A 20,809-nucleotide genomic window follows, 5' to 3' on the forward strand; every position below is an offset into this window, starting at 1 on the left:
AGGTCAGACCTGACCAACACTTAATTTCACCCATGAGGAACAGTAGCCAGCATTTTCTCTCAGGACATACACTGCTCCTCCAATGGACAAGACAGAACACTCTCTACAAACCATGCACTAATTAATGATCTGCTGTCACATATTATCATCATAAATGGACAAACTTTGAAATCCTACACTTAATTTGCCACGGAGACAATGCTGATACCTTCACAGCAGCATTTCTTTGTGAATTCTTGCCTAAAAAACCTCTTCAGCAGCAGCCCATCAAGGTAGGATGAAATCACATCACTCAAATGTCTTCCACTGCTCATTCCCCCACCAACTCCTCTAATTTGCTTTGCTGCAAAAGGATTTTGTGATGGAAAGTTATTAAATCACCAGGCCCATGACTTCTTTGTCTTGACAGTAGAATAGACTAAATGACCTTGGCTAATTTAAATGAGTCACATCATGCTCTATTGAGGCAAAAAGATAGGAAAGACAGCAATATACAAGAAATTGGATGTTTGGATGGTGAAATGAGGAGATATCACAATACTAAACTATGCAAATTGAGCTTTCAGCCAGACAAATAGAGTTCTTTACCAGCAGCTCTGTTCCAAAACAAAAACACACTGTTGTTTTATTTTAATGCCCCCGTTTTTTTCTCTTTTCTACCTCATAAGCCAAGTGAAAACCCTGATGCAGAATGCAGAGTGGTCACAGTGGGGATCACTCCAAATGTTACCTGACGGTTTCAGCAGCCCCACTGGTCCATCAGGAGCTCTGGGAGATCTCCTGGGGGTTCAAGGATTCAATAATGTGATGCTTTGTACATCACAGCCTTTAAGGATGAGTGATTTAAAGCTTGTCAGAATAAATCAAATGAGTTCACAGAGAATTCTGATGCAGGTGAGCATTACTTCCAGAAAAACTCTCATGAGAATGAGGGACATTTATAACTCCTGACTGTTTTAGGGGTTTTTCTTTACCTTGTTACACAACTTCATTAGAAGGAGTGGAAAAAAAAAAAGTAAGACTAGGATCTAAGTGTAGGTCCACATCTTTCAGTTTTATAACTTTGTGTCACTCTTGAAAGCTCTGATTTTTTCCTAAAATTCTGAAATTTGCATTTTCCCCTCTGGTAAACACAACTTAAAATTTCCCAGTGTTCCAGCTGCAGAAAGACCAGAACAAAACATGATTCAGTAAAATCAGCATTTATCTTCATCTTCTGATATCAATTCATTCAAAAAGCTAAACAGAAAAATAATACTCTCATTATAGGCTGCTAAAACAGGAAAACTTTTGGCCCAAACTTCTCAAAGTGTGTTCTGCAGTTTTTTAATACTAAATGATCCAGAGTTTGCCTTTGAATATTTTATTGATTGGAGACTTCAGAGATTATGGTTCAGATCACAGTTAATAAAGATCAAATAATCTGAAGACTTGGAAGGATTCTATTTGCACTGGTATTTTTTGCAGTATTCTTTTAGCATTTTCTGGCTGGAAAACTGAAGTATTAGCACAGATATTCCAGAGGCTACTAAATAATAACTTAAGTTAGTTAATTAAAAAAGGAGATCTCCATATTCTGTACAAATTTTAGGTTCCTATAGCTCTGACTCAGACCAAACCCCAATTTTGGCACACCACTTTCAATTTTGTGCCACATACAGATATATAAAGCATTGATTTATAAAACTCTACAGCTCACATCTGCAGCCCTATTAAACAAAAAAACCTCAAAAACAAAACAAAACAAAAAAAAAACAAACCCAAAAAACCAAAAAACAAAAGCCCACATTTACTAGGATTCACGGGATTGTGACTATAATTCTTTAGAAATTATCTTAATAAGGCCAGGTAACTCCAACTACCCCATGATAGATATTTGCCTGAGCCATTCCTAAATGGATGAGGAGGGAAAAAAATATTTTAGCTTTCAAAAGACCTCAAAATCAGACTGGGATAAGCTTTAACTGATCAGAGCCCCCAGCCCCATACTGGGATGAACCCTGTGAAGGAAAGACTTGGAGCTAAAAAGTTCAGTTTGCAGTAATTTGGCAGCTCCTGTGGGGCAGGAGAATTCTCAGCTCATTGCTCAGCTGAGCAGTGAAAGTGGCTGCAAATGCAGCTGAAATAAAGGCCTGGCTCTCCAAAGGAGCCTGAAGAAGTGTGTCAAAGAAAGGAGCTTAATTGCCAAGAGCAGATCTGGAGCAGACTTCAACTAGAACTACTCGAGCTTGGCTCTGGTTTTGGCACTGGTAAATTTGATCTGAACCTTAATAACTTTGCAAGAGCTGATGGGTGTGAACTCCCCATCCAGCAGGGCTGGATTGTGCTGGAATTATTGGAATTTTCAGAAAGCTGAACAGCCCCAGTATACATTTTATAGGAGAGGTTGATATATATTTTCATTTCTCCCTTATTCAACCACTCTAAAACATTCTTTGATTAGATAAAAAAATTAAAGGGATCCAAAATGACCAAATACAGATGTCTTATCATTATTATATGCTCTGAGGTTCAAATCTAGGGAATTACACACCCCTTTCTCCTCTGAAGGACATTGGAACACATAATGTGAAACAACCATGCATAATAAAACATTTTTTATTTCATATTGCCACAACCTCTCCTGAATTTATGCATTACATTCACCAGAAAAAATGAATATGTGCCTGAAATAAAAGATGGTAATACAGGAATGACATTGTATTTACTACTATTTCCTTGAAATTTCCCATCCATTACCATTTCACACTGGAGCAATGACCATATTTCCCCTTGCCAGGGAAAGGTGCAGGCCTGAATACAGTTCTAAAAGATCATTAATAATGAATTCATGTGAGAATGTTAAATTTAGAGAAAGAAATTAGAATAATTCTCCTTACTGGATGCTTATACTCCATTAGCTCTCAGAGATTTCAGCCCTTTGGAGTTACCTGTGCACTGAAATGGGCTTTGCCCTGCTGACACCCCCATATTTCAAACCATAACTGATTTTCCTGGTGCTTGGACTGTGACTTATTTACACAGCACGATCAGTGTCCCCAGCAAGAGATTATTTTAACACAGCTCTGTGACCAGCTGGGCTCTTTGCAGTTCAATATTGAAAATTGCTGTCGCCTTCCTCGATCACAAGTTTCACATGAGCACTGTTAATTACAGCAGAATTGATAATTCCACTCTTGTGAGTAATATAAAGAAAAAAGCTAATGATTTGGCTGGATTTCTGAAGTAACTTTGCAACTTTTAGCCACATAAATGAGTTCAACAGATGACTTGTGTGTGCAAGACTCAGAAAGTAATGAGGAATGACTCAAAGGTTACCCAAACATTTTTCTGATAAACAGATTTATATATAGGGGAGAGAGACAATAATTACAGCTGTAAGGAACTCAGATCAAATATTTGATACTTAGGAATGTAACATAATGACACTTTAGTGGCAATTGTTTGTGATAAACTGCAGGATCATAATGTAAAATTATGGTTTTCTATATCCTTTGGCTGTATTGACAGAAATGTGTTTACTGAAAATTTCAATTATGCCCCCAATAAGCAATGAAAAATATGGAACTGCCACACAAATCATTATTAATGAGTTGTTAACCATTTCCTAGATGTGGAGGTACTGTGGCACTTCATTATGTAGGTGTTCTGTGTGGTCTAGCAGAAATAATTATTTAGAATGTTTTTCCAAATTATAAGGTAATTTATTAGAGTAGGCATTAATTTTTCCACTGGGAACCTTTCATATTCATGTATGATAATAAAGAAATGAGTGGGAATCAACATAAACCTGGCAAGGTGTATTTGAGCATAAATAAAAGGATGTGAAGAAAGATTGGGTATTTTGTGTGCTATCACATCCCAAAATACAGGACACATGTACAGTAAGAAAAGCAAACATATTTCATTGCCACTAGCATAGGATTTTACTTTTAGTCTATATATATTTTTTTCTGATTCTATTAATCTCATGGTTTAAAGACTTAAAATACAATAAAAATAGAAGACAGTTATAACAATTATTCATCACTGAAAACTTTTAATCCTCTGTCAGTTAATCCAGAGTAATTTACAAAAAAATGAAATACAGATGGATAGAAATTTTAACAGAAATTATTGAATCAATACTATTCTCTGAAAAACACTCACTTGCAACTTCAGAAAGTTTCAGTACAGGCCAAAAAGTGCTTTGGCCAGTTTAACTTCTGGGGGTTTTTTAAAGCTGATATACTGACACAAATTTTGATTTTGTGTAATGCTCATTGAACAAGGACTATAAAACAGTTGAGCCTTCAAGAAAAGAAATGATTCCTATCACTGTGAATGAGAATTTTCATATATTTTATGACAGCCTATATCCTCACCTGGTTATATAAAAATAACTATTTGTAGTTTTGTGAAGTCAGCAGTATTGTACTGATTAATTCCAGATGGCATTTTCTTTTCCTAATTTTAATTTTTTTCCCCCCATATTTCTTATTTTTGGTGTGGGCTTAGATTTTACTCTGACAGCTCTGAAATTATGCCCACATGAAATTTTAAATTCTAATTTAACTTTCTGAACTCTGCCATTAATTGCATCTTTCACTGTATAATGTCATACTGGATTGCAGCAGAAGTCCCAGCACCTGTCTCTGAGTTTCTGGTTTGGACCATGAGATCTGCTGAGCATCATCAACAATCATTCATCTGGAAATCTACTGATTAAAAATAACTGATTCAAGATATCCAAGATTTGGGCCTACAATTAACCCCACTGCAGACCTCAAAAAGTCATCTCAGTAGAGCTGAGATATTAGATAGTTGACCTTTACATATTTATATTTGAGATTTCTCATTGTCAGAATTTGCTGACTACACTATTGAACAGTGGATTATTTGCATAAAAGCCTCCTGAAACAAGCTCCTCCATGTAAGAAAAAAAAAAAAAGGAAAAAAAAGAAAAAAGGCAATAGTAGATTTGATATATTTTTAGGGTTTTTTTTTTTCTTTTTTACTTTCCTTTTTTTTAAGTAGAAATTATAAGGAAAAGAAAAATCATCCCGGCAAACTTTTTCTCTGTAATGAGTTTCCTCATTCTTCTTTTCATAGAAGAATTTTCATCACATAAGCTTAGTAACTAATGAGGGAAACCTCTGAAAATCTCTGTGTGCTTTTTACTTGCATTCCATTCACACATTAAAAAAAAAAAAATAAATAAATTTGAAGTACATGTTAAAATATGCTTCTATCAATTCGCTTTTGATTGTTTTGCACATATTCACACACATATATGTATTCCCAAGGAGTTAATTCTGGTTCTCTTTGAACTCATTAAATAAAATGCAGTGGAATATTTGAAGTTAGAGCAATTTTCACTCACCCCTGCAGTGAACTCCTTCGTCGTAGCCATCGGAGCAGTCGTAGACCCCATTGCAGAGCTGGGACAAGTGGATGCACTTGGTGGTACCAATGCAGCTGATGAAATTTGGGCTGCACTTGAAATCTGATTCCTCAGGACCTAAAGAACAAAGGGAAAATTTCTCACATGTATTTATACATCCACAACAAGGCAAAGAAAGTTCTGCACCTTGTTTCCTTTGTAAAGCTAAGGGAACACTCTATGTATTATTAGTTCATTTTGAAGGTTTTGTTCATTTTGCATATTTCAGGGCCTTGTTCTCACACATAAAGTCATCAAGAAATAATTAGTGCAATTACAAATCAATGGCTCAGAGGATTACTTACTAAAATACAGGTGTTTTACAGTTGCTCAAATAAGCTCTGCAGACACTAAAAAGCATCATAAGATTTTAAATTGTCCTGTGACTATCCTAACAAGAGTAAGAGGTGCCAGTATTTATTTCCACTGTTGTGCTATACTGATAATTACAGATATTTATGAAAATACATATACATGTCACGTATTTGTGGCTGCATTAGATGAGAGAAACTTGCTGCATCCCAAGAGATTGCCTCAGAAACTGCACAGTCCAGGATGGAAGGGGGAGGATAAGGATGCTGTGATTGCTCCCTTTGGGATACCACCCCAGCTGCAATCACTTATCTCTGTCCCCTTTTCCCTGAAGTGTTTGGTTCAGGGAGTTTTGAGGGAGCTTAGGGACTCTTGAGAATCACTTTTGTTTATCTCTTAGAAAGGGCTCTGACTGATAAAATTCCCCTCACAATTCCACATTATAAAGACTGAGATTTTTAACACAGCAAAGAACATTTAGAGGCCGGAAGGATTTGGCTCAGTTAGAGGTTGAACCATAATTTACATGTATATCATTAGCTACTCACAGACCAAAAAGGTGGAAATTTTTTAGGAAAACAACTTGAAGCTCCTTGATTTTCTGTGTTGGAGCCTTGGGTCTGTGCTGAACTCTGGTAGGTTGTAACAGTCCTTTAAGGAAATCTATCCTTGGATGCACAGTGCTCAAGTGCAAGTTGGTTTCACCTCCTCTGAGACACTAACTCCAGGAGGAAGGACAGAAATCACTGGCAATAGCTGAAAGCTCCCTAATTAATAAGCTGGAAAATCTCAGCTTTCTCAGGTCTTGTCTCTTGGAGTCAGCAGGACAAACCATTTGAGGGGAATCTACAACTTCCATAACAAATGGAGATGCCTCTCAGCACAGACCATTAAGTAAAAAAATCGAATATACAAAATTTGTCCCAATTAGAAAACCCCCAACAGCACAGGGCAGTGCTCTCCTTCCCCTGGCAAAGCAGGAGCCTCTCACAGGGCACATCTCCTGTGCAGGAAAGTGGGAAGCAGTGTCCTGCTCCCTCCTCTGACCTTCCAGCTCCACACCTTGCACCCAGGGAGGCACACCAAGGACATCCTTGAGGAATTCCTAATTAACAGAGACACACCACTCTGCCTCTAGGGAAGGAAAGGTAATGCTTGTGGGAATGAATGTACCTGTCTCAAACAATCTGTGTGCTCCCAGGATGAAACAAAATCTATTCTCACCATGCTTTGGGTTAGATATACACTGTTGAAATGTAGAGGGATTAACATGTTTCACAATGAAAAGATACTCCCTGTATTTTTCAGGGAAATTCAAGAACTTAACAACAGAGCATTGGAAGTTGATCAAAATTTATCCTAGAATTCAGGATTTGATGATTACTGTAATGAGAAACAGACAACCAGGAAGTTTGGGTTTTAGGAATTTTATTCCTCTTTTGGTAGCCTGGAGGCAGGACACTGAATGCCATGAAGCATCCCAGGCACATGAAGTTCCCTACAATCCCTGGCAGTGCCTGGTCCTCCTCCAGGACTGCTCTGACCCTGCAGACCTTCCAAGGAAGAACAGAAACGAGGCAGCCCAATGCTCAGTGTCAGGTAGGTTATATAAAACCACAGGGTTTGATTTGATTCCCATTTCAGCTGCATTAGTACTTGAAGGCACCTCACATGTAACAAATCCAAACTATCTTTCTGATTTGCCAGTAATAACTTGCTTATTCTCTGTGTTAGAGCATCTGTGATAGAATGTGAGGAGTGAAAAAAGTATTTTCTTCTAAAACAGAGAACATTCATTAAAAAAAAGAAATTACATCTGTGAAGCACTGAGCCATGGTACCTGCATTATTATAAACCTTAAATCACTGGAGAGTTTTCATATTTGAGCAAACAGAAAACTTGAGATCTGTGACCAAAACTACATAAACATATTGACATATATCCTAAATTTAATGAGTGAAAGAAGGAATCTCTTATTAACATTTAAACCTTGAATAGACTAGTCTGACATGTTCCTGTCTATAACATATTTTATTTGATGGTACTTGCTTTTAAAATAAAATATTCCCCCAGGACACAAACATTATACAATTCTAAAGATATTCTCTAGCTCAAAATACTAATAGAGGAGCTTCCTAATTAGATTTCTTTGATTGGGAACATAGGATGGGACACTGAAAAACACTCCAGGAAGTATTACTCAAATTGTTTTGGTTTCGAGAGAAATTTTGTGCATCACTTGTGAAAGCAGAAGATTGGAAGCAATTCCCTTATTCATGTGATTAAGATAAATTCATTGGTATTTTGACTTGTTACAAGCACGATGCTTGGGAAAATGACTTACAAATGAAGATGATCTTCAGTCCCAAAGATTCCTGTTTTATAGAAGCATTGTGACTTATTTTGTCTGCAAAATAACTCTAAATTGTAATAAGTCCCAACCATCAACACCAGTAGAATAAAACAGCAGGCCTCCCTGCCCACAATTTCCACCACCCCTATAGAAAAAAAAAAATTAAAAACTGAAAAGCCAAATCAAGCTGCTTTTGTGATGCCTTTGAAGCAGCACTTGCTTCTCCCACTGAATCCTCCCCAGCTGCTGCACTTTCTGAGATGTCTAATGCAAATAAAGAAGAGTAGCTTTTTATCTTGTTTACTCCTCTTCACTCTCCCTTTAACAGACAGCCACTTCTGGCAGTGTTATCAAGTGAACTTGGGGAACAGGAATTTAAAAGTGTTCTTCTTCAAAATAATCTCAGTGTATTTTACATCAGTGCAAGAATGCTAAGAATATAAAAGATGGATGGTGTCTTTTCTTCCCTTCAAAAGACATAATAATTCCTAGCCTTGCCAGTTGGTGGAAAAATAGTCAAAACTACTGGCTGCAATTATGGTAATACAACATCTCGATGTTTCAAACATTCATCCTGGGACGCTGCTTGGAGGGCAAAGAGGATGCAAGCAGCTCAAGAGAGTCGGCTCAGGCAGCAGAATATCCAACTGTTTCTGTGAGTAATTGTCTCAGAACAGATGGCTGAGGAATGGGAGGAGAGCTGCAGAAGCTGAGCCAGAGCCATGTGGGAGCCCCCAGGGCTGCAGGCAGGGCTGTCCCAGCTCTAGGGGAGGGTGTTTGGGCACTGGGTGCTTCCCTGGGGATGGGGATGGGGATGGGGTCAGGATGGGTGAGGGCACCATGGCCAGATGGACATTTATTGCTGCTTTCCCTGAATGTCCAGAAAACAGCCTGTGCCCAGAGACAGACAGGCTGGAAACAGGAGAGAGATTCATTTCAGATCCAGATTTCTCTGGCTGTCAAATCACCATTTCAGCCATTCCAGATTTGGACACACTGTGTCACACTCACTGGGAGGAAACTGAGCAGTGTTTTGGCAATTCCTGTGCAGGTCACAGGGAATCCAGCTCGACCCCCTTAGGTCAGGAGAGCTGGGAAGAGCCAAGGGAATCCTTGTGATGTCCCCCAGCAGGAGGAATCAACCACGAGCTCTGGGTTCACACTAAAGCAGCATCATGAGAAAGAATTAAAGAACTCTGTCAGAACCAGCAGAGACATTTCAGTATTGACTCCTGGTAGGGCATCTGTGAATTTATGCTCAATGAAAACTCTGCCTGCCTCACCTCAGGCTCCTGCTCTACTAAATTTCAAACTGGAGAATGCAAATAAGACTCTACAAACTGGTTATTTCCACTAGTTTTATTACCACGTGCAATATACTAGTGTTAATTGTCAAAAATTATGAATGAAAATTATTTTATGATGTGCATTTCCTTCTGAAGAAAGCATTCTCTAAGAGAAACATTGTCTCTAACATAAATTAAGGTACAATTTACATACTGAGTGTAGGGGGGTTGCAAAATATGAGGGGAAAAAAATTTGCAAATTTCCATCTGTACTTGAGTGCACAACGCAAATTCAACATTCACAGGAAGTTATTAAATTACAGTAAAACATGCACACCCATTTATTGGAAATTCAATAAGTGATGCTTCTGTTTGACAACTCTTACCCAAAACAAAAGCATTAAAGCTGCTACTTCTGTGTTTATTTTTTCACCTTTGTCTCTCTCAGCTGTTTTTACAGAGTGCTTTCTCCTTGAACAACTTAGGCAAGTAGTTGGAATTTTAACAAGAGACAAGGCAGCCAAATGTGGTGCATCCTTTTACATCACTGCATCCAATTTACCTCAAGACCAGCATTTTTTGAGCAGCTCTAATCCTGGGCTGTCCTCAGCCACGAGAACTAATTATACCAAACTGTGGGATGTCCTCAAAATTCTCATTTGTGTTGTACATCAGTGACTTGCACATCCTTCCTGCTCTCCTAAGTGCTTTGTTGGAGTGAATCTTCTCTACAGTGAGCAGTTATCCTGAACAAAACCTTATTCCATGGCTTTTGAATTCAATTTTATCTTAAAGAAGAATAATTGATACAAAATTTGGGATCTCTCCGGATGAATACGGGTTTAAATGAAAACATTAGATAAGAGTATGTGGCTTGTCAAACACAAATACAAAATTGTGAGGATTTTTCTCCCTGTTAACTTTCTCCCAAAGCTCTGCTGCTACACCATTCCCACTGTGGACTCAGAGTGTGGAATATGACATTTAAGTTCTCAGAATTTATTTCAAAACTTTATTCTTCAACATCGCTCTTAGCAGCAACAACCAACCTACAACAAGTGGCCAAAGAAACATAAAATATCTGATATGATTTTAATTGTGGGTAGTTGTCTCACAGGTTGGAGTTTTGCTTTATTTTCTGCCCAGTTCGTTATCAAAAAATCAGGGATTTCAAAAGTGCTTATCTTTTGGAAAACTGATTATCACAGAATCTTATAGTAATGTCTCTGACCTTGCCAGGGCAACACACATTGTACCTTAATGAAGATGTTGCATTTATGCCAAAATTAGATGGTCTTATATTGGTTGGATTTTTTTTGTTTTGGTTTGTTTTGGTTTTTTTTTTTTTTTCTTTAAGGTAAATATTGGAAGTGTCACAAGAGGTTGAATACTATGTATTAATTTCTGTAGTTATGAGTTAAAAATGTAAACTAAACTCATAGGGTACCTTCTAGAATCACAACTGCTTTATAAAGTCAATTTTTACACAGACTAGAGGCACATTTCTAATACCAAGATTTGAAACACTGGAACAAATGTATGGAAATGACTTAAAATCTTTACTCTGTGCTATCTTATATTTATGCAAAGAAAGAATTTAATATTTAACAAGGATTTATGAAGCATAAGTAACCCCTTATCCATAGTTGCTTTTATCCATATGCTTGATTCAACCATGTAGACTGATAATTAATATAAATTTGAAGTCACCTTCAATTGAATCAGATATTCAGCTGCCCATGTAAGAAGGAGAATAATAAACTTTTAGAGCAGGATGTGGATAACTGAAGAGCAAAGTAGAGGAATTGTGCTGTAACAGCACAAAGAAGTGTAAACTCTGACCTGCAGACACAGCATTTTATGTCCAAAATAAATAAAGAAACAATCAAACCAGTGGCAACCAGTAGCTTTGTGAGAAGGCAAGTGAACAAATGCAGCTACAGCACACAAAAGCCATGGCTTAGGAGCAGAGCTAAGGGAGGAGTCAAGATCGTAGAGACCAAGACTGAAACAAACAGAAACCAAAGAGAAGATGAAGAACTTCAGGAATCAGAAGATGCCTTAGAGCCACCACAGTCTGACAGGCAGATCTCTGTGCTGGCTCACACTCCTGGTGACAAGAGTGACAAGAGTGACATGAGTGACACGAGTCTGCTCCCTGCCCTCACTCGTTATGGGGATGGAACCAGCTCCTTCTGCTCTGCACAGAAAAAAACAACTGCCCAAGCCAAAGATCCCCAAACCCAACCAAGGACTCACACTGATCAGCCCAGACCTCATCCTGAATGCTCAGCTTTGTGCTTCTCATACACCACAGACTGTGAGTGCTGGAGCGAGCCCAGGGCAGGGAACGGAGCTGGGGATGGGTCTGGAGCTCCAGGAACAGAGGAGGGAGCTGGGGATGGGTCTGGAGCTCCAGGAACAGAGGAGGGAGCTGGGGATGGGATGGGTCTGGAGCTCCAGGAACAGCTCAAGGAGCTGGGGAATGGGCTCAGACTGGACAAAGAGAAGCTCAGGAGGAACCTTCTGGCTCTGCACAACTCCTGACAGGAGGGGACAGCCAGGTGGGGTCTGTCCCTTCTCCAAAGTGTTAGGAAAATAGGAAATGGCCTCAATTTGCACAAGGGGGCATTTAAATTGGTTGTTGGGAAAAATTTCTGCCTCAAAAGGGTGATCAGGCGTTGGCACAGGCTGCCCAGGGCAGTGGTGGGGTCACCATCCCTGGAGATGTTAAAAAGACATGTAGATGTGGGTTAGTGGTAAACACAGTGGTGCTGGATTCAATAAACCTGAGCAGGCTTTTCAAACCTAAATGATTCTATGATACTTAATTTAGTCAGTCAAAGACACATAATAAAAAAAAAAAAAAATCCACATTAAAATTCAGTTCCAAAGGATGGTTCCCAATTCTGTGCATTACAGCAGGCAAACAGCTCAGGAGGTTATCTGGCTGTAAGGCTCACCAGGGCTCACCAAACACCCATCCCTGTACTCCTGTGACACTTATCACCAAAATTGTGCACAAATGAACTCCCAGGCTCACACACACCACATGGATATTGGCTTTATGAGCATCACATTTTACAGTAATGCTCTACACTCACCTTTTCCTCCGTGTGGATTTATACACACCAGACAAAAGCAAACAGCAAGACAGTCTAAATCTAGTATTACCCACCAACTTTGATTTTTTTAATACTTCATTTCAAACCATGAGCACTGTTTGCACAGTGCCATGATGAGGGCTCTGTCAGCTCTGTTTGAGATGGCTCTCCAGCAAACACTTCCCCTCTGGCTCTGTTTCCTGCTCACTGCTTTCTGCGTGTCAGACACTTGCTCATCTTCAGTGCACAGATGTAAATAATTAACAGAGCCACAGGACTCAGCCTTTCTCAGTAATGGAGCTGATGGCCACTGGAGACAGGGGGAAAACTGTGCTGAAGGTTGCACAAAAGATGATTAAGAGGAAAAGAAGTGGTGGAGGAAATCCTCCTTAAACAGCTCAGTGCTGAATCATTCTCCAAAATCCCTCTGGGCAGTGACAGGCTGGGATGGGGCTGCAGCCACCAGAACTGGGACCTGAATTAACTGTGGTTTCCACCTAACATTAATGTTACCACTAAAGCTATAAAAACCATTGATAATAGTCAAATCAGCTAATTAACAGCAAAGTCCATCTATATTTCTATATGAAGTTGGAGGTTTTGCACCCCCAAATTATGTCAAACTAGAAAATTCTCCTTGCAAAGAGAGAAAAGATCACCTCAGCCAACCTCCATCTAATGTAACAGCTCAACAAGACTGGAGTATTTTTTCATTGAACAGTTCTAAATGTATTTGAACATTTATTATTTATTCAATTTCTGAAATAAATACAATGGCAAAATGGATTTTTTTAGGTTTTTTTTTTAAACAATATTAAGGATGATCAGTGAAATCCATGGCCACAACTGGAACACCAAACATTACCTAAACACACTGTTCTGCAGCCTCTTTGGTTACTGAAAAAGAAACCAAACCAAAACAAAACGAAACAAAAAACCAATAAACAAGTGATAGCAAAGAAAAGTGGAGCGGAACTGTGACTAGTGTAGCCTGGGGAGTTCCAATAATCATTCCCTCAGTGTCAGATCAATTTAATAAATAAATTAAAAAATATATAGTGGTTAAAGACTGAAACCCTGTACCAGAATGAAAATTAAATTCAGGGAAGAGGGTAACGTAAACACCTAACTTTAATTTATAGAGAAAGTAACAACAACCTGAAGTCCAAAATAAGTTTGCATTTTTTTTTTTATGATGTCAGAAAATTAATTCAGAGAATTGATGAGGTTGGGATGTCTACACTTACTGTCAGCAGGGTTGTACCTCTATATGAAAAGACATTTTCATTGCAATGGAATAGGTTATAAAAATTCAGCCTTTACTAAAGTAATAAATAAATTTATTAAATTAAATAAATAATGAGTAAATAAATATCTTCATTTTAGCCATTTTGCTTAAATCTAAACCTTTTTTCTTCTGTTTCACATGCACATTTGAGCTAATACAACATTAACATGGTACCTCACCTTTCCCATTCCCCACTTTGTAATAACCTGGAATTGTGAATGCAGATATTAGAAACATCTTGCATAGTTTTTAGACCTAAAATTTATTCCTAAATTTCACCTTTCCCCTTAAAATTTTCATTTAAAATTGCCTTAAATGAAAAGATGTAGTCTGGCAATATTAGATAGTATGGAAGATAAAGCATTATCTCACACAAACTATCAAAAAGCCCCTCTTTTGAGTCAGGAAACATAATTAAGATATTTATCTGTAGAGAAAACTGGTTGGTGCTTGGAAGCATGAATGAAGAATCTACAAGACAACACATCTAGCATGAATTTTTCCTAAAAATCAAATCTCTGTCTAGTCTTGCAAACCTCAGTGTGGCAGGAGCTTTTTTGATTAAAAACAACAATAAAACAATTCTCATCATTATAATCTTCCATCACAATGGTCCAACATAATACAGTTATGCATCAATACATTTTAATATCTTTTGTATCTTGTTCAATGACCACAGCTTCAGCCTGAGCAGTAAAACTTCCCATAGAGATGAGAGAATTTCTGCTCTTTGCTACAGAGCCTAAAAATTAAAAATCCTAATCCACACATTTACTAAACTCTTGCATGAAGGATGTATCAGATTATAAAGGGAGGTCTTTGTTTGCAACAACATAAGCCAAGTCATTAGAAATTTGTATTTCCTGGTTACTTTTAAGGAATGGCTTTGCAAATATTTGTCAATGAAGAGGAGAAAAAAAGGAAAAGTTTATTCTCAGGAAGCAAAAATAATTTATATTCTTTGTACTTGCAGGGACAGGAAAGCCTTGCTAATGGATTTTTTGGTGATTTATACAACACACCGCAGCAGTAATTTATGATCAATGAAGTAAAAAATGAATATTGTCTCATGTAGATGGTCACTCCTCATTAGTTATAAGGAACCTATTTTTAATTTGGAGATTTTGATTTAATTAGTGTCACACATCTCAAGGCTGCCTCGTGCCAACTGCTGGAAAGCCTTGATGTCTGTGTGTGGCACAGAAGTGGCTGCTGTGGGGTCTCACTGAGAAAATGGCATGAGGTGAACTAAACAAGTGTTAATTACAGTAATTTCACGAATACAAGCCGCACCAATTTGACCAAAATTTTGGTGGAAACCCGGAAGTGCGGCTAATATTCCGGTGCGGCTAATCTATTAACAAAATTCTAAAAGCTGCCAACACGGAAGTGAGAGCCCGCGGCAGCCCCAAGCCAAGCTGGAGCCCGGCCGGCCCCGGCAGAGGTGGGAAAGCCTGGCAGAGGCGGGGCCAGCAGTGTGGGGGGCGGGCGGCAGAGCCTGAGCCAGCATGGCGGGGAAGCCCGGGAGAACTGGGGCTAGCAGTGCAGGGGAGCATGGCAGAAGCAGGAAGGCCGGCGGGTGGGGCTGCCTGGCAGCGGGGGAAGCCCAGCAGAATCGGGGCCAGCAGCGTGGGGGAGCCCGGCGGTGCGGGGGCCTGCAGTGCCGGCCAGGGCGAGGAAACGCGGCGGCGGTGCAGACGGGAGGGGGCGGCCGGCGAGCCTGGTGGCGGCGGCGGCAGCCCTGCCGGCGGGGCGAGCGAAAGCGGCGCTCGCCAAAGCGCCGCTCGGCGAGCCGAAGCGCCGCGAGCCGAAGCGCCGCGAGCCGAAGCGCCGCGAGCCGAAGCGCCGCTCGGCGAGCCGAAGCGGCGCTCGCGAAAGAAGCGCCGGTCGGCGCTCCGAAGCGGCGCTCGCGAAAGAAGCGCCGGTCGGCGAGCCGAAGCGCCGCTCGCGAAAGAAGCGCCGGTCGGCGAGCCGAAGCGCCGCTCGCGAAAGAAGCGCCGGTCGGCGCTCCGAAGCGGCGCTCGCGAAAGAAGCGCCGGTCGGCGAGCCGAAGCGCCGCTCGCGAAAGCAGCGCCGGTCGGCGCTCCGAAGCGGCGCTCGCGAAAGAAGCGCCGGTCGGCGAGCCGAAGCGCCGCTCGCGAAAGAAGCGCCGGTCGGCGAGCCGAAGCGGCGCTCGCGAAAGAAGCGCCGGTCGGCGAGCCGAAGCGGCTCTCGCGAAAGAAGCGCCGGTCGGCGAGCCGAAGCGGCGCTCGCGAAAGAAGCGCCGGTCGGCGAGCCGAAGCGCCGGTCGGCGCGCCGAAGCGGCGCTCGCGAAAGAAGCGCCGGTCGGCGAGCCGAAGCGCCGCTCGCGAAAGAAGCGCCGGTCGGCGAGCCGAAGCGCCGCTCGCGAAAGAAGCGCCGGTCGGCGAGCCGAAGCGGCGCTCGCGAAAGAAGCGCCGGTCGGCGAGCCGAAGCGGCGCTCGCGAAAGAAGCGCCGGTCGGCGAGCCGAAGCGCCGCTCGCGAAAGAAGCGCCGGTCGGCGAGCCGAAGCGCCGCTCGCGAAAGAAGCGCCGGTCGGCGAGCCGAAGCGGCGCTCGCGAAAGAAGCGCCGGTCGGCGAGCCGAAGCGCCGCTCGCGAAAGAAGCGCCGGTCGGCGCGCCGAAGCGCCGGTCGCCAAAGAAGCGCCGGTCGGCGAGCCGAAGCGCCGCTCGCGAAAGAAGCGCCGCTCGCGAAAGCGCCGCGGGGCGGGGCGGGCGCGGCGCGGGGCGGGCGCGGCGCTCGCGAGGCGCGGCGCAGGGCGAGCGAAAGCGGCAGCGGGGCGAGCGGCGAGCCCGGCGGCGGCAGCCCTGCCAGCCGGGCGAGCGAACGCGGCAGCGGGGCGGTGCTGACGGGAGAGGGGGGCCAGCGAGCCCGGCAGCGGCGGCAGCACCACCCGGCCAGCCCCGCCGAGCCGTGGCGCTGAGCTGGGCCACCCGGCCCCGTCGGCAACCATGAGCGGGCCGAGCCTTCCTGGCCCCGCCCCGAGCCAGTAAAGCCCGCTATGCCGCGATCCTGTTACTAATTGGCCAATTTGTGAAAGCTGCGCACGGATTCTCGCGACGAACGAAAGTGCGGCTAATATTCGGGGTGCGGCTTATCTATTGACAAAGACAGCAACATTGTCGAGGCACCGGGGGTGCGGCTTATAATCCGTGCGGCTTGTATTCGTGAAACTACTGTACCCAAACAATTAAAGCACCCAACACCAGCAGTACTGTAACACATCAACACTCGTGTTTACATGGCCAAAGTGTAGAAATATCACTGGGAAAGTGCTTGTAAATGTTGTTTATAAAGCAGAGTAATTCTGCAATAGAACAGTTGGGTGCAGTAACCACAAGCTCTGCAGGACCCCAGGTCTTTGACATTGTAAAAGTGTGTGTCACCACATTTACACATTTACATTTACATTTACACTTTACACATTTACACATTTGCATCCTCCATCTCTGCACAGAGCTTTCCAGCATGTTCCAGCTCAGCCCTTCATTAGACTCAGAAATTGTATTAAAATAAGATCCTCTTGTAAGATTTTTAGTGGCTCATTGCAATATCAAGAAATTCTGATGCAAACTCAAGGCCAGTATCTTATGAACACTTATGCACTCCCACACAACCTCAGAAATGTCATGGACTCAGAAGGAATTTATTTACCAAGCACACTTTTCCATCAGCAGATCTGGAATTCAAACACACAAGCAAGCCCTAAATAACACGGAATTTCACAGGGCTGGATAAAATTTGCAACACAAGACAATTTTTAAAAGCAAGAAAGTACTAAAACATGCATTGATACTTTAACTCCTTACTTGAAACAGCAAAACACAGAGTTTTCATCTCATTTGCAGTACATTAAGACTTTTCAGCAGATGATGTTAGTATCAACAGGCATGTTTTATTTATGATGTGGGATAAAAATTTACCATTAAAATGCTGTGCTCTATAACCACATTGAGGGCCAACACTGTCTAAGTATTTGAGTAATTTTTTAAAAATATGTTAAATCTGTATTACTTATTCATTTTAAAGATTATCTTATATGTTTAATTCAGCTTTAACACAGAAACTTAGAAATAGTTCTCATGCATTTTTAAACCAAACTTGACAGTTTGCAATCATAAACTTGTCCATTTTTATTTTGTACACAGGCATATAAATTACACCAAATTAAAGTAAGTGTTTTACTTTTTTTTTTCTTACCTAGTCATGCACTGAAAGGATGAGAACCAATTTCAATTGCTCTAAGTACAAACTATAACACTATACAAGATTGAATCAGCTTTGTTGGAGTTTACAGAGGGTCAAAAAGACAAAAATGGCAGGACTTTGTGTTGTGCAGACACTGAGGATCCTATTTGATTATTGGCCCATAATTATAAAGTGACTTGGGACTTCTTTCATTTGGAACAAGCAATATGTTGGTATACATATCACAGTAAAATTTCCATTTCTCACCACATCTATGTGTCTTCCCTTCCTTAAGGATGAAAATAGGAGAACTAAGCCTCAGATGGGCAAAAAATTAGAACAAGTGGTAAAAGAATTCTGTATTGCTCACAGGAAATGTTAGGTTAATAGTTCTTAGAGACTTCTAAAGGCTTTGTTGTGTTATAGGTAGTAAGGTTCAGAGAGAAAATTAGTTTCACATGTTTACCAGTAAAAAATTAAACAGCCTCCCCTGCCCATCTTTGTGCTCTTAGAATAATTCTAAAGAGGCATTATTTAATGTGATTCAGCCCTGGCTGTATCAGCTTCCCTACACAAAACCCAAGGTTCCTCCTGATGCCATCAGGGTGGGAGCAGACAAAGAGCCTGTCACACACAGCCAGGCTGGATTTCAGCTTTTCAGGGCAGATCTTCCCCCATTATTGGCCAAGTACTAATGAAATTCATGAGGAAACATCCAGTTCCTTCAGCTGTGCTCCCTCTGAAGCAAAATTCTGCTGAACTCGAGGCCAGGCTGCCTCCAAAATGGAACATGAGCACCTCAAGACGTCCTTACCCACCTGCCCAGCAGCTCCTGGGGCTTTCTGCAGGTGCAAACTGCAGAGCTGGAGTGCTCAGGGTGTGTCTGAAGCAATGCTTTAAAATGTCTCTTTCAGTTCAATCCCGTATGATCATGTTTGAAACACAAATCAGTATTTTACCACTAATAGAACAGCCCAGAAATTTCCAGGAACCCATGCCTGGCTTGGAGCAGAATCCTCCAAAAACCAAGTGAAGGGGACTGGGCATTGAGCCTGGCCAGTCTGAGGAAGCAAGAACAAATTCATGTGAAATACAGAGAAAATACATTGGGCTTTAAAGCATTATTTGCCTGCTGGGTTCTGCTCTCCAGGGAGAGTCACAGCAACATTTTTTCCCTTCATGACCAGCAGCACAGATTCTCAGAGCTGAGTATTTAGATTTTCTCTGCTTATAGTTTATTTTGAGCTTTCCACCATGTCCTAGAAGAGCTGAACACTTCAGAGGACTTGAATGAAGGAAGTCCAGAAGTGTGGGGACTTTAACAAAGGGAAATGGATGAAAACACCCAAAATGCTGGAAGACAATAACCAAAACCATGTTCAGCTTTCCATCTTTTACCATATCTGGCACCATTTTTCTACAACTTATAATGCCAAAAAAACCCTATTCTCTGGTGTCAATCTTCTGCTTCTCCTCTTCTCTCTTAAAAAAAAAAAAAAATTAGTGCTGCTAACCATGAGATTCATCATTTCTGACTAAGAATCACTTCCATCATAGGGAGCTTCAGAGAGTGTTTGCCAAGAAATCCAGCCTTTATCATCAAAGTCTAGCAGAGAGGTGTGTGCCATGAAACAATCTTTAAAAATTATACTCCAAGATAAGAAATTGCCCTTTTGGATTATTTAAAAAAAAAAAAAAAAATCTTTAAATGAATCCAAGCCCTTATTAAAATCCTGTCTATAACTTATATCAGCATTAAAAATCCCAAGAAAATTTTTAAAAGTCCATTTGTTATGAAACTATGAAATAAAATAAAACCTCTTTCATATAAATCTATTAAATGGTTATAAAATTACCAAGTAAAATAGACAGAACAAACACAATGTATGTGTACACTATTTTTAAAAAAGTTTTTTATGTACCTGAACTATAAGTTTATGGTAACAAACTAATTATTAGGCAAAATCAGTGTGTTTAAAACAGAAATTAAGATATGCTTGCATTTTTAACAGGCATAAAAAACAGTTTATGGGAAGTATTTCCTCTCCTCCACAATAGGACTAGTGGTGGAAAGATTTCCAGATAATTGCTACAGAGTGTACTGGGCTGGACTGATGATTGCTGTTAAGACTATTTCCTCCAAAATTGGGCTTTAACTGTCAGGACTCAAGATTTAAAACTGTATTCAGGTGAATAGTTGTAATGTTTTCAAATCTCAAACCCAAGAAAGTGTCAAAATGGCTTATAAAGAAGATATATATTATGCTGGTTTTATATATAATATTCTAAACTTTAGAACATGCTACTTTGTCAAAATGAAAGTGGAGTTTCTGTCTAAAACTTTTTTTTTTACTGTCTTGTGCTAACACACTGTGACTCAAAAGCTAAAGTTCAATGTGGAAAAAAAAATTAAAACAAACAAAAAAAATCAGATTTCGACAGGAAAAAAACAAAAAAACCCATATAATTGTCCTTGTCATTTCATGATGATTAAAAGAATCTAATCCTTTTTTATTGAGTATTTAAGTGTTGAATATTGAGATAGCATCCTTCCCACTGATTTACTTGTAGCAAACAAACCTGAGCCTTGTTGGTATAGAAATGTCTGGTATGAACTTGGTATTTTCAAGTCCAACTTTGTAATGAGTCCTCCTCTTCCAGAAAAGGGATGAAATGAATGACATCAAATCGATTATTTTTCTATTTTATGTTTAAAAAAAGCCCCACAAAAAATTTAAGGCATGGTTCCAAAATATTACCAGTGACTCAGTATTCAGTAATTCTTGCTGAAAATCAGCAGTGCCTGAGAACATGGATGGGCTCAGTGCAGCTGGGAAT

General features: G+C 40.8%; 1 protein-coding gene across 1 annotated transcript in view; it reads right to left on the bottom strand.

The window, feature by feature from the left end:
* The window catches only part of LRP1B (LDL receptor related protein 1B), a 470,895-nt gene that overhangs the window by 361,902 nt on the left and 88,184 nt on the right, over positions 1 to 20,809 (bottom strand). The window contains exon 2 of the mRNA XM_042779456.1: positions 5,363 to 5,500. The gene's annotated coding sequence lies outside the window, so the exon portion shown is untranslated. The remainder of the gene's footprint in view (positions 1 to 5,362; positions 5,501 to 20,809) is intronic.

Source organism: Catharus ustulatus, chromosome 7 (genome assembly GCF_009819885.2).
Source record: "Catharus ustulatus isolate bCatUst1 chromosome 7, bCatUst1.pri.v2, whole genome shotgun sequence".
Classification (NCBI taxonomy): domain Eukaryota; kingdom Metazoa; phylum Chordata; class Aves; order Passeriformes; family Turdidae; genus Catharus; species Catharus ustulatus.